Source organism: Arachis hypogaea, chromosome 4, assembly GCF_003086295.3.
Source record: "Arachis hypogaea cultivar Tifrunner chromosome 4, arahy.Tifrunner.gnm2.J5K5, whole genome shotgun sequence".
Lineage (NCBI taxonomy): Eukaryota > Viridiplantae > Streptophyta > Magnoliopsida > Fabales > Fabaceae > Arachis > Arachis hypogaea.
Genome location: NC_092039.1, coordinates 69,338,321 through 69,353,521, shown reverse-complemented (window position 1 = coordinate 69,353,521; position 15,201 = coordinate 69,338,321). Strand labels below are relative to the sequence as shown.

General features: G+C 37.9%; 1 non-coding gene across 1 annotated transcript; it reads left to right on the top strand.

Moving 5' to 3' along the window:
- Positions 1-6,472: 6,472 nt before the first annotated feature.
- LOC112798837 (small nucleolar RNA R71) lies at positions 6,473-6,576 on the top strand. Its single transcript, XR_003200434.1, has one exon. It is a non-coding gene; the product is annotated as a small nucleolar RNA R71 (small nucleolar RNA).
- The last annotated feature ends 8,625 nt before the right edge of the window (positions 6,577-15,201 follow it).

Here is a 15,201-nt window from a genome sequence, read left to right as displayed (position 1 = left end):
ATTATGGATTTCGAAAATTAATAATAAAAAGAAATAAAATAGGATAGAAATACTTATGTAAATTAATGGTGGGGATTTCAGATAGGCGTGTGGAGATGCTAGAATCCTCTCGAATCTCTATTTTCCTATTGCTTTCATCCAATTCTTCTTACTCCTTTCCATGGCAAGCTGTATGTAGGGCATCACCGTCATCAATGGCTACTTTTCATCCTCTCGGGAAAATGGTCCTATGCGCTGTCACTGCATGGCTAATCGTCTGGAGGCATCACCCTTGACAATGGCTACATCCCATCCTCTCAGTGAAAATGGTCCAAATGCTCTGTCACAGTACGGCTAATCATCTGTCGGTTCTCAATCAGGTTGGAATAGAATCCATTGATTCTTTTGCGTCTGTCACTAACGCCAAACCTTTAGGAGTTTGAAGCTCGTCACAGTCATTCAATTCCGGAATCCTACTCGGAATACCACAGACAAGGTTAGACTTTCCGGATTCCCATGAATGCCGCCATCTATCTAGCTTATACCACGAAGATTCTGTTGGGGAATCTAAGAGATATGCGCCCGGCCTAAGGTAGAACGGAAGTGGTTGTCAATCACGCACGTTCATAGGTGAGAATGATGATGAGTGTCACGGATCATCACATTCATCAAGTTGAAGTGCAACGTATATCTTGGAATAAGAATAAAAGAAAATTGAATAGAAAATAATAGTAATTGTATTGAAACTTGAGGTACAGCAGAGCTCCACACCCTTAATCTGTGGTGTGTAGAAACTCCACCGTTGAAAATACATAAGTGAAAGGTTCAGGCATGGCCGAATGGCCAGCCCCCCATGAAGGTGATTGAAAGACCGAATGGTCAAAAGATGTCTAATACAATAGTAACTTATCCTATTTATACTAGATTAGCTACTAGGGTTTACATGAGTAAGTAATTGATGCATAAATCCACTTCCGGGGCCCACTTGGTGTATGCTTGGGCTGAGCTTGATCTATCCACGAGCTGAGACTTTTCTTGGAGTTGAACGCCAAGTTGTAACGTGTTTTGGGCGTTCAACTCTGGGTCGTGACGTGTTTCTGGCGTTTAACTCCAGACAGCAGCATGTACTTGGCCTTGAGCGCCACTTTACGTCGTCAATTCCTGAATAAAGTATGGACTATTATATATTTCTGGAGAGCTCTGGATGTATACTTTCCAACGCCGTTGAGAGGGCACCATTTGGAGTTCTGTAGCTCCAGAAAATCCATTTTGAGTGCAGGGAGGTCAGATTCCAACAGCATCAGCAGTCCTTTTGCCAGCCTTTTTCAGAATTTTGCTCAAGTCCCTCAATTTCATCCAGAAATTACCTGAAATCACAGAAAAATATATAGACTCATAGTAAAGTCCAGAAATGTGAATTTAACATAAAAACTAATGAAAACATCCCTAAAAGTAGCTTGAACTTACTAAAAACTACCTAAAAACAGTGCCAAAAAGCGTATAAATTATCCGCTCATCACAACACCAAACTTAAATTGTTGCTTGTCCCCAAGCAACTGAAAATCAAATAGGATAAAAAGAAGAGAATATACTATAAATTCCAGAATATCAATGAATATTAATTATAATTAGATGAGCGGGACTTGTAGCTTTTTGCTTCTAAACAGTTTTGGCATCTCACTTTTTCCCTTGAAGTTTAGAATGATTGGCTTCTCTAGGAACTTAGAATTTCAGATAGTGTTATTGATTCTCCTAGTTAAGTATGTTGTTTCTTGAACACAGCTACTTATGAGTCTTGGCCATGGCCCTAAGCACTTTGTTTTTCAGTATTACCACCGGATACATAAATGCCACAGACACATGACTGGGTGAATTTTTTCAGATTGTGACTCAGCTTTGCTAGAGTCCCAAGTTAGAGGTGTCCAGAGCTCTTAAGCACACTCTTTTTGCTTTGGATCACGACTTTAACCACTCAGTCTCAAGCTTTTCACTTGGACTTTCATGACACAAGCACATTGTTAGGGACATCTTGATTTAGCCGCTTAGGCCTGGATTTTATTTCCTTGGGCCCTCCTATCCATTGATGCTCAAAGCCTTGGATCCTTTTTTTTACCCTTGCCTTTTGGTTTTAAGGGCTATTGGCTTTTTCTGCTTGCTTTTTCTTTTTCTATTATTTTTTTCGCCAATTATTTTTTTTCGCAAGCCTTTGCTTTTTCACTGCTTTTTCTTGCTTCAAGAATCAATTTTATGATTTTTTAGATCATCAACATCATTTCTCTTTGTTCATCATTCTTTCAATAGCCAACAATTTTAACATTCATAAACAACAAGATAAAAAATATGCACTGTTCAAGCATTCATTCAGAAGACAAAAAATATTGTCACCACATCAATATAATTAAATTAAATTCAAAGACAATTTCAAAATTCATGTACTTCTTGTTCTTTTGAATTAAAAACATTTTTCTTTTAAAAGAGGTGACGGATTAATGGATTTTATTCATAGCTTTAAGACATGGTTACTAACTACTAATGATCATAAAGTAGAGACACAAGACATAGATAAACACAACATAAAAATCGAAAAGTAGAAAGAAATAAGAACAAGGAATGAGTCCACCTTAGTGGCGTCTTCTTCTTGAAGGTCCAACAATGTCCTTAAGCTCTTCTATGTCCCTTCCTTACCTTTGTTGCTCATCCCTCATTGCTCTTTGATCCTCTCTTATTTCATGGAGAATGATGGAGTGCTCATGATGTTCCACCCTTAATTGTTCCACATTGTGGCTCAAATCTTCTAAAGGAGTGTTGAGTTGTTCCCAATAGTTGTTGGGAGGAAAGTGCATCCCTTGAGGCATCTCAGGGATTTCTTGATGATGAGCTTCCTCATGCATCTCTTGAGATCCGTGGAAGGTCTCTCTTGCTTGCTCCATCCTCTTCTTGGTGATGGGCTTATCCTCTTAAATGGGGATGTCTCCTTCTATGATAACTCTAGCTGAGTAACATAGATGGCAAATAAGGTGAGGAAAAACTAGCCTCGCCATGGTGGAGGGCTTTTCGGCTATTTTGTAGAATTCATTGGAAATGACTTCATGAACTTCTACTTCCTCTCCAATCATGATGCTATGAATCATGATGGCCCGATCCACAGTAACTTCAGATCGGTTGCTAGTGGGAATGATGGAGCGTTGAATGAACTCCAACCATCCTCTAGCTACAGGCTTGAGGTCCAGTCTTTTCTTGCCTTTGGAGTCTCTTTTCCATTGAGCTCCTTCCACACATATGTCCATAAGGACTTGGTCCAACCTTTGATTAAAGTTGACCCTTCTAGTGTAGGGACGTACATCTCCTTGCATCATGGGCAAGTGGAACGCCAACCTCACATTCTCCGGACTAAAATCAAAGTATTTCCCCCGAACCATTGTGAGATAATTCTTTGGACTCGGGTTCATACTTTGATCATGGTTCCTAGTGATCCATGCATTGGCATAGAACTCTTGAACCATTAAGATTCCGACTTGTTGCATGGGGTTGGTTAAGACTTTCCAACCTCTTCTTCGGATTTCATGTCGGATCTCCGGATACTCATTTTTCTTGAGCTTGAAAGGGACCTCAGGGATCACCTTCTTCTTTGCCACAACATCATAGAAGTGGTCTTGATGGCTTTTGGAGATGAATCTTTCTATCTCCCATGACTCGGAGGTGGAAGCTTTTGTCTTCCCTTTTCCTTTTCTAGAGGATTCTCCGGCCTTACGTGCCATTGATGGTAATGGAAAAACAAAAAGCTTATGCTTTTACCACACCAAACTTAAAATATTGCTCGCCCTCGAGCAACAAGAAAGAAGAGAAGAAGAAGAAGAAAATATGGAGGAGAAGGGGGAGTGTAGGTTTCGGCCAAGGTATAGAAGAGGGGGTTTGTGTTGTGTGAAACTGAAGTAGAATGGAAGGGTATATATAGGAAAATGGGAGAGGGTAGGTTCGGCCATTTAGGGTGGGTTTGGGTGGGAAAGTGTTTTTTGAATTTTGAAGGTAGGTGGGGTTTTTTGGGGAAGAGTGGATGGATGTGAGTGGTGAAGGGGGTAATTGGGAAGAGAGATTGAAGTTGATGGGAAATGTGACATGGGGAAGAGTGAAATAGGATTAGGAGGTAAGGTGGGAATATGTTAAGTGGGGATCCTGTGGGGTCCACAGATCCTGAGGTGATCCTGTAGGGTCCACAGATCTTGAGATGATCCTGTGGGGTCCACAGATCCTGAGGTGTCAAGGAATTACATCCCTGCACCAAATAGGCATGTAAAATGCCTTTGCATACCATTCTAGCATTTAAACGCCAAGGTGATGCACGTTCTGGGCGTTCAACGCCCATGTGAAGCATGTTCTGGGCGTTCAACGCCCATGTGTAGCATGTTTCTGGCGTTGAACGCCAGTTCCATGCTTGTTACTGGCGTTCAGCGCCATCTTTCCTCAAGGCACATTCCTGGCATTCAAACGCCAGAATGTTGCTTGTTTCTGGCGTTTAGCGCCAGATTCATGCTCTGTTCTGGCGTTGAACGCCAGCCAGATGCTCCTTACTGGCGTTGAACGCCAGTCTGTCCTTCCTCCAAGGTGCGAATTTTTTCTGCTATTTTTGATTCTGTTTTTAATTTTTATGATTTTTTCGTGACTCCTCATGATCATGTACCTAATAAAACACAAAATAACAATAAAATAAAATAAAATAAAAATTAGATAAATAAAATTGGGTTGCCTCCCAACAAGCGTTTCTTTAATGTCAATAGCTTGACATTGTGCTCTCATGGAGCCACAAAGGTGATCAGGTCAATGTTGTATAGTCCCAACACCAAACTTAGAGTTTGGATATGGGGTCTTAACACCAAACTTAGTGTTTGGTTGTGGCCTCCCAACACCAAACTTAGAGTTTAACTGTGGGGGCTCTTCTTGACTTTGAACTGAGAGAAGCTCTTCATGCTTACTCTCCTTTATCATAGAGGGATGGCCATGTGCCTTAAACACAAGGTAGTCCCTATTCAATTGAAGGACTAATTCACCTCTGTTGACATCTATCACAGCTCCTGCTGTGGCTAGGAAAGGTCTTCCAAGGATGATACACTCATCCTCTTCCTTCCTAGTGTCTAAGATTATGAAATCAGCAGGGATGTAAAGGCCTTCAACCTTTACTAACACGTCCTCTACTATTCCATAAGCTTGTCTCAATGACTTGTCTGCCAATTGTAATGAGAACAAGGCAGGTTGTACCTCAATGATTTCCAGCTTCTCCATTACAGAGAGTGGCATAAGATTTATCCCTGACCCCAGATCACATAGAGCTTTTTCAAAGGTCAATATGCCTATGGTACAAGGTATTAAGAATTTGCCAGGATCTTGTTTCTTTTGAGGTAAAATTTGTTGAATCCAGGTATCTAGTTCATTAATGAGCAAAGGAGGTTCACTTTCCCAAGTCTCATTACCAAACAACTTGGCATTCAGCTTCATGATAGCTCCTAAATATTGAGCAACTTGCTCTCCAGTCACATCTTCATCCTCTTTAGAAGAAGAATAGTCTTCAGAGCTCATGAATGGCAGAAGAAGATTTAATAGAATCTCTATGGTCTCTATTTGAGCCTCAGATTCCTTTAGATCCTTAATAGGAAACTCCCTCTTGCTTGAGAGACGTCCCAGGAGGTCCTCCTCACTAGGATTTTCGTCCTCCTCCTCCCTTGTGCATTTGGCCATATTGATTAAATCAATGGCCTTGCACTCTCCTTTTGGATTCTCTTCTGTATTGCTTGGGAGAATACTGGGAGGTGTTTCAATGACTTTCTTACTCAGCTGGCCCACTTGTGCCTCCAGATTTCTGATGGAGGATCTTGTTTCACTCATGAAACTGAAAGTGGCCTTTGACAGATCAGAGACTAAATTGGCTAAATTAGAAGTGTTTTGTTCAGAATTCTCTGTCTGTTGCTGAGAAGATGATGGAAAAGGCTTGCTATTGCTCAGCCTATTGCGTCCACCATTGTTAAAGCCTTGTTGAGGCTTTTGTTGATCCTTCCATAAGCAATTTGGATGATTTCTCCATGATGAATTATAGGTGTTTTCATAAGGTTCACCCATGTAATTTACCTCTGCTATTGCAGGGTTCTCAGGATCATAAGCTTCTTCAGAAGCTGCCTCTTTAGTACTGTTGGATGCATTTTGCCATCCATTCAGACTTTGAGAGATCATGTTGACTTGCTGAGTCAACACTTTGTTCTGAGCCAATATGGCATTCAGAGCATCAATTTCAAGAACTCCCTTCCTCTGAGGTGTCCCATTATTCACGGAATTACTCTCAGAAGTGTACATGAATTGGTTATTTGCAACCATGTCAATGAGTTCTTGAGCTTCTGCAGGTGTTTTCTTTAGGTGAATGGATCCACCTGCAGAATGGTCCAATGACATTTTCGAAAACTCAGATAGACCATAATAGAATATATCTAATATGGTCCATTCTGAAAACATGCCAGATGGGCACCTTTTGGTCAGCTGCTTGTATCTTTTCCAGGCTTCATAGAGGGATTCACCATCTTTTTGTTTGAAGGTCTGAACATCCACTCTAAGCTTGCTCAGCTTTTGAGGAGGAAAGAATTTATCCAAGAAGGCCGTGACCAGCTTCTCCCAAGAGTCCAGGCTATCCTTAGGTTGTGAATCCAACCATATTCTAGCTCTGTCTCTTACAGCAAAAGGGAAAAGCATGAGCTTGTAGACTTCAGGATCTACTCCATTCGTCTTAACAGACTCACAGATCTGCAAGAATTCAGTTAAAAACTGATAAGGATCTTCAGATGGAAGTCCATAAAACTTGCAGTTTTGTTGCATTAAGGCAACTAGCTGAGGTTTCAGCTCAAAATTGTTTGCTCCAATGGCAGGAATGGAGATGCTTCTTACATCAATTTTGGACGTGGGTTTGGTAAAGTCACCAAGCATCCTTCTTGCATTATCATTATTGGGTTCGGCTGCCATCTCCTTCTCTTGTTCGAAATTTTCTGAAAGGTTACTTCTGGATTGTTGTAATTTAGCTTCTCTTAGTTTCCTCTTCAAAGTCCTTTCAGGTTTAGGATCAGCTTCAACAAGAGTGCTTTTGTCCTTGTTCCTGCTCATATGAAAGAGAAGAAAACAAGAAAAGAAGATGAATCCTCTGTGTCACAGTATAGAGATTCCTTTATGTTAGTAGAAGAAGAAAGGGGAGAAGAGTGAAGGAGAATATGTTCGGATTTTTAGATGAAGAGAGGTGAAGAGAAGTGTTAGTAAATAAATAATTAAATTGAAAAAGAAAAGAGATAGAGAATTTCGAAAATAATTTTGAAAAAGTGGTTGGTGATTTTTGAAAATTAAAGATAAGATATGATTAAAATTAAAATTTAAAACAATTAAAAAGAATTTTTGAAAAAGAGAGAGGTATTTTCGAAAATTAGAGAGGGATAGGTAGTTAGTTAGTTTTGAAAAAGATAAGAAACAAACAAAAAGTCAAATAGTTAGTTAAAAAAGATATTAAAATTAAATTTGAAAAGATGAGAAGATAAGAAGTTAGATAAGATATTTTGAAATCAAATTTTGAAAAAGATAAGATAAAAAGATAAGATTTTTAAGAAAAAGGCATTTTGAAAAAGATTTAATTTTTAAAATGACTTAACTAACATGAAACTACAAGATAAGATTCTAGAATTTAAAGATTGAACCTTTCTTAACAAGAAAGTAACAAAATTCAAATTTTTGAACCAATCACATTAATTGTTAGCATATTTTCGAAAATATGATATAAAAATAAGGAAAAGGATTTTGAAAATAGTTTGAAAAAGAATTTAAAAAGATAAGATTTTTAAAATTGAAATTTTGACTTGACTTGTAAGAAACAACTAATTTTAAAAATTTTTGACCAAGTCAACCCAAAATTTCAAAAATTTGGAGAGAAAAAAGGAAAAGATATTTTTTGATTTTTTTGAATATTTTAATTATGAGAGAAAAAAACACAATTATGACCCAAAACATGAAAATTTTGGATCAAAACACTTAATGCATGCAAGAACACTATGAATGTCAAGATGAACACCAAGAACACTTTGAAGATCATGATGAACATCAAGAACATATTTTTGAAAAATTTTTAATGCAAAGAAGACATGCAAGACACCAAACTTAGAAATCTTTAATGCATGGACTCTAACAAACGAAAAATGCATATGAAAAACAACAAACAACACAAAGCAAGAAAACATCAAGATCAAACAAGAAGACTTGTTAAGAACAACTTGAAGATCATGAAGAACATTATAAATGCATGAGATTTTCGAAAAAAAATAATGCATAAATTTTAAAAACATGCAATTGACACCAAACTTAAAAATTGACTCAAGAATCAAACAAGAACACAAAATATTTTTGGTTTTTACGATTTTATGATTTTTTTGTATTTTTATTATATTTTTTTCGAAAATAAAGATTGGAAAAACGAAAAAGAAAAGAAAAATTTTGAAAAAGATTTTTGAAAAATTTTTGAAAAGAAAATTACCTAATCTGAGCAACAAGATGAACCGTTAGTTGTCCATACTCGAACAATCCCCGGCAACGGCGCCAAAAACTTGGTGGACGAAATTGTGATTGCCCTCTTTGTATTTGCATGAGATTTATTTAATGGCTCTTTGGCATATGTGATCACAACTACGTTCAACTTAACCAGCAAGTGTACTGGGTCATCCAAGTAATACCTTACGTGAGTAAGGGTCGATCCCACAGAGATTGTTGGTATGAAGCAAGCTATGGTCACCTTGTAAATCTCAGTTAGGCAGATTAAATGATTATGGATTTCGAAAATTAATAATAAAAAGAAATAAAATAGGATAGAAATACTTATGTAAATTAATGGTGGGGATTTCAGATAGGCGTGTGGAGATGCTAGAATCCTCTTGAATCTCTGTTTTCCTATTGCTTTCATCCAATTCTTCTTACTCCTTTCCATGGCAAGCTGTATATAGGGCATCACCGTCATCAATGGCTACTTTTCATCCTCTCGGGAAAATGGTCCTATGCGCTGTCACTGCATGATTAATCGTCTGGAGGCATCACCCTTGACAATGGCTACATCCCATCCTCTCAGTGAAAATGGTCCAAATGCTCTGTCACAGCACGGCTAATCATCTGTCAGTTCTCAATCAGGTTGGAATAGAATCCATTGATTCTTTTACGTCTGTCACTAACGCCCAGTCTTCAGGAGTTTGAAGCTCGTCACAGTCATTCAATTCCGGAATCTTACTCGGAATACCACAGACAAGGTTAGACTTTCCGGATTCCCATGAATGCCGCCATCTATCTAGCTTATACCACGAAGATTCTGTTGGGGAATCTAAGAGATATGCGCCCGGCCTAAGGTAGAATGGAAGTGGTTGTCAATCACGCGCGTTCATAGATGAGAATGATGATGAGTGTCACGGATCATCACATTCATCAAGTTGAAGTGCAACGTATATCTTGGAATAAGAATAAAAGAAAATTGAATAGAAAATAATAGTAATTGTATTGAAACTTGAGGTACAGCAGAGCTCCACACCCTTAATCTATGGTTGTAGAAACTCCACCATTGAAAATACATAAGTGAAAGGTTCAGGCATGGCCGAATGGCCAACCCCCATGAAGGTGATCAAAAGACCGAATGGTCAAAAGATGTCAAATACAATAGTAACTTATCCTATTTATACTAGACTAGCTACTAGGGTTTACATGAGTAAGTAATTGATGCATAAATCCACTTCCGGGGCCCACTTGGAGTATGCTTGGGCTGAGCTTGATCTGTCCACGAGCTGAGACTTTTCTTGGAGTTGAACGCCAAGTTGTAACGTGTTTTGGGCATTCAACTCCGGGTCGTGACGTGTTTCTGGCGTTTAACTCCAGACAGCAGCATGTACTTGGCCTTGAGCGCCACTTTACGTCGTCAATTCCCGAATAAAGTATGGACTATTATATATTTCTGGGGAGCTCTAGATGTCTACTTTCCAACGCCATTGAGAGCGCGCCATTTGGAGTTCTGTAGCTCTAAAAAATCCATTTTGAGTGCAGGGAGGTCAGATTCCAACAGCATCAGCAGTCCTTTTGCCAGCCTTTTTCAGAATTTTGCTCAAGTCCCTCAATTTCAGCCAGAAATTACCTGAAATCACAAAAAAACATACAAACTCATAGTAAAGTCCAAAAATGTGAATTTAACATAAAAAATAATGAAAATATCCCTAAAAGTAGCTTGAACTTACTAAAAACTACCTAAAAATAATGCCAAAAAGCGTATAAATTATCCACTCATCAATTGGTCAATCCCCTAAATAAGCTTGATGAACTTTCCCCCCATTGGATATGGAGAGGAGGTTGATGTGGATTTCACACAACCTCTAAAATATGACTTAAGTGATGGGGAAGAGGTTGGTGAGAAAGGGGTTGACAACTAAGAAGGGGAGTCTACAAGAGAAAATTCCATTCTAAGGGCAATTTGAGTGGGTAACAATATTCTCAATGAACTTCATAGGCTCACATCACTTTGCTATCTTGGAAATGGATCACCAACTTAAGATCCTTCTTGGAGTGTTCCACAATGAAGACATGGGTGTTGGTTGCGAAAGGAATTCAAGGTATAAGTGATGCAAGATCCAATTAGGAAGATTCCAAGGTATAATTGGGTACTTCAAGGGTGATTTGAGAGGTTGCCCATCCAAGAACAAGAGCAAGAAGCAATAAGAGGATCGCCGGGAACCTAGAATTTGGGACCCCGAAGGAGCTTTGAATAGCAAACATCAGTGGCGACTCAAGGATGAGTGGAAGCATAAGCTACCATGACACAAGCTTCACTAAAAATGTCCAACTTAAGGACTTTAAACCAAAGTGCTAGGTGGGAGACACCCCACCATGGTAACATCTTTCTAACTCTTCTTTCTTTTAGTTTTTGCTTATTGAATTTTGTCTCTTCGATTAGCTTAGTTTGATTGAATTCTAGGTTTAATTTAGTTGCATTTTATGTTCGATCATGTGTTTTTGAAGAATGATATGTTTTGGGGTTGAAAACCTTTGATTGATATCATGGGAGGTGACTTAGAGGCATTAAAAACATTGAAAACCCTATGCGCACACACACTCCTCTTACTTTTCGACAATTGTGCATACGCACACACCTGTGCACACGTACACTTGATTTACACACTCTGTTCACAGCGCTCGCAGCCGCTTGTGCGTACGCACGCCTGTTTGTGCGTACGCACACATGATCCTTTTGACTAAAAAAAGAGAGACTTTTGTGCGTGCGCACAGCCCTGTGTGTACGCACACAGTAGCACCCTTCTTGCTGGGAGTGCTCGCACACAACTGTGCGTATGAGCACCCCCAATTTTCCCCCTTGTGCGTACGCACAAGTCACGTTCTGGGCGTTAATTAGGAAGGATTCCCTGCCGTGCCTTACACTCCCCACCTCCTTTCTTTCTTCCTTATTCACCCTACCCCAACCCAGCCACCCAGGCCACCCCTTCTTCTGGCGACCATGATGATTAGATTTTTGACGGTTTAGAATTTCACTAATGAAATCTCGTTGTAAAGTATAGTTTCTAAACCAAACAATAATCCTTTCATACAAAAATTTGTTTGTCACAAGTACAAACCCCTAAAATCTATAAACCGAAGTATTTAAACCTTGGGTCGTCTCTCAAAGGACTTACAGGGTAGTGTTCTTGTTATTGGTTATGGATTTATTTATTTTGGGGTGTTAGATGAGAAACATGAATAGTAAATGGTAATAAAATTTTATTAACAAAATGGTCTTGGCAAGGTTTGGTTGTCAAGGGTCTTCATCATTATCACTAGCCACAAGTATGGTAGTTGCAAGGATTAATCCCACTTAGTCATCCTCTAACTAATAGCAAGGGAAAGTCAAGTGAGTTATTGATAAACCACTATTTTATGGTTTACAATGTGTTTAATTGTGTGGTTTTATCATGATCTTTACCCACTTATTCATATAGTTAGCATGCATTTATATTTCCTTCCTAAAATTATCACATGATTGAAAACTTACTTCCTAGAGATTTTTAATTAGGTATTTTAATTCTCCTTTATTCCATTCGATGCCGTGATCCGTGTGTTAAGTGTTTCAGGCTTTATAGGGTATGAATGAGTGGGAGATTGGAAAGGAAGCTTGCAAAAATGGAAGGAATACAAGAAATTGAGGAGATGACCAATGAGAAGTGACGCGACTGCATGAATGACGCGACCGCGTGACGTGCGCGATCTGCAGAATCTCAGAAGTCACTGGCAGTGTTTCTGGGCCGGATTTCAACCCAGTTTTTGGCCCAGAAATACAGACTAGAGCCAGGGAACATGCAAAAAAAAGACACAACATTCATTCCACACAATTTTCAGTTTTAGATCTAGTTTTTACTCCTCCTATAGGTTTTCTCTCTACACATTCATAGTTCTTAGGATTTTATTTTCTATTTCTTTTTGCATCAGGATATTGAGAAGAGTTATTACCTTATCAAGACTTCGTCATTCTAGTTCATTTTCTTTACTTGGCTTTACTCTTCCATGTCCTTTAATTTACTCAATTCTATTATTGGATTATTTTAGAATTTATCAATACAAGAATTACCTTTATTTTTAATTGATTCCTTTGATTTTTTATTTATCATGTCTTTCTTTAATTCCTTTTCCAATGTTATGAGTTCTACATTCACAATGAGCGAGTAGTTCCCTAACTTGATGGGGAGTTGATTGAAAGGAACCCTTGAGTTGGGGTGCTTAAAGGAAAAATTGTAATTGGGTTCATTGTTGGGATGCCCTCTAGTCCCTGACACTAATCCTTTTCAATGAGCGGATTGGGACTTGTGAATAGAAACATCATTCTAACTTGTTTGACTCTCCCTTACCTAGTAAGGGATAACTAAACAGAGCAACCTTCAATTATCAATTAATCTTGAGAGTACTTCAACAAGAATAGGGTTTCCAACTAATCTACTCCCAGTCAAGGGTTTTATTTAAAATTAATTAAATTCTCTAAATTAATTTCCTGTTTATCAACTCAACCATTTTTGAAAACACCTGATTGATAAAATAGCACATCCCTCTGCAACTCGTTGGGAGACGACCTGGGATTCATATTCCCAGTATTTTAATTTTAATCTTTGTGACAACCCTTTTAAATTGATAAGCGGATTTTCGGCTGGTTAAGGACTGTACTTGCAACGTATTTCTATTGATAATTTCTTAACTTGCCAATTTCTGCCACGTCAATTTTTGGCGCCGTTGCCGGGGAGTTGCAATAGTGTGCTAATTTATTGATTGGCATTTATTTAATTGTAATTTTTCTTTTTATTTTGTCACTATGAGCTGTACGTTTCTTTCGTTAAATGACGCGTTCACTTCCTGATCCAAGCTTGCCAATATTTGACCTTGAGATTGAAAGAACTTTTTCACGTATAAGGCAAGCTCGGTGTCGGCGAGTCCTCTCTGAGGATGAACCTGAAACTTCATTTAAGGAAGAAGCAAGCTCCCTCTCTACTGATCCAGTTGATTTACGTGCAGGTTGTAACAACCACGCCTTCTAGAAACAAAAATTAAATTCGAAATTCGAAAGTCAGTTGGGAGTTGGGCTTAGAATTTTGAATTTATGGATAGGAATCTAGTAACCGCCTTCCGTTTGAATTTAAAATTATCCCAACCACCCTATCACCAAATGTATATAAATAGGGGTGCACCTATAGGTAGAAAATCACTTCTCTCAAACACTAGTCCTCTCCCTTCTCTCTCTACAAAAATATATTCTGTGTGCAAACACAAGGAACACAAGAGGCAAGCTCATAGGCAACAAGGAAGCGTTAGAAAAAAGTGTAGGGAATTATGTTTTTTAAATGTTTGGCATGTGTTATGTTCCAATTTTTATTATTACTTTCTTCCATTCACGAATGTTATCATGACATTAATTTTCTTTCACTCATCTTTCATGTTGAGCATGTCTTTCCACCATGTCATTCACGTCTTCTTGAATCATTATTATATGTCTCCTTATGATGTTCATTCAATTATTTACTATACCCATTTTGTGCTCTTTCATATAATTATGTTGTTAATATTCCCTTTAGGTCGAGAGTACATGCCCTCTTATAATGCTTATTCAATATCCTATATTATTATATTAATATTCCCTTAGGGCCGGGAGTACATGCCTTCTTATGTCTTGTTCAAGATATAGGCATATGTGTGATCTCTTACATGGTTATATTATTATTTATAATATTTTAATTCAATTATTTAACATACCTTATTCTATTATGTGCATCCATATGACCTATTATATCATTATGTTATCATTACTCCTTTAAAGTCAAGAGTACATGCTTTCTTAAGTATTTTATTCAAAAATTTAATATACCCTATTCTATTATGTGCATCTATGTGACTTGTTATATTATTATGTCATTATTACTCCTTTAAAGCCAAGAGTACATTCTTTCTTAAATATTTTATTCAAACATCTAATATACCCTATTCTACTATGTGCATATCATTATTATTACTCCTTCAAAGTCAAGAGTACATGCTTTCTTAAATGTGTTATTCAAATATATAACATACTCTATTCTTATTATATGACCGTTGCACCATTATATTACTCCTTTAGGATCGAGAATACATAATTTCTTTAATATTTTATGCAATTATTTAAAATGCCCTATTTTCTGCACTTTGATATGACCTCTTTCAATCCATGCTATTATATTACCAAGATCTTTTAATTAGAAAATCTATACACATGCTAGAGTCTCATGATTTTCATATATCCCTTTATTATCACAATTGTTCCTTTTCTTACATGATCTCTTCTTATATGATTTTTCTCTCGTGTATGTTTAAACAACTTAAGTGTAAATTGAACTGAGGGAATGATCCTTCGATAAGGGAAGGTGACCCCCAAAGACAAGATAATCGAGATGATCCTTCGGTAAGGGAAGGTGATCGAATCGAGATGATCCTTCGGTAAGGGAAGGTGATCGGCAAATCTTTGGGAACCTTCGGTAAGGGAAGGGAACTCCCATCAATTTTATATAATAAGATATCTTTGTTGATATAACTCTTTTCTTGTGTATGTCTAAATAACCTTTATTGTAAATTGAACTGAGGGAGTGATCCTTTGGTAAGGGAAGGTGACCCCCAAAGACAAGATATCGA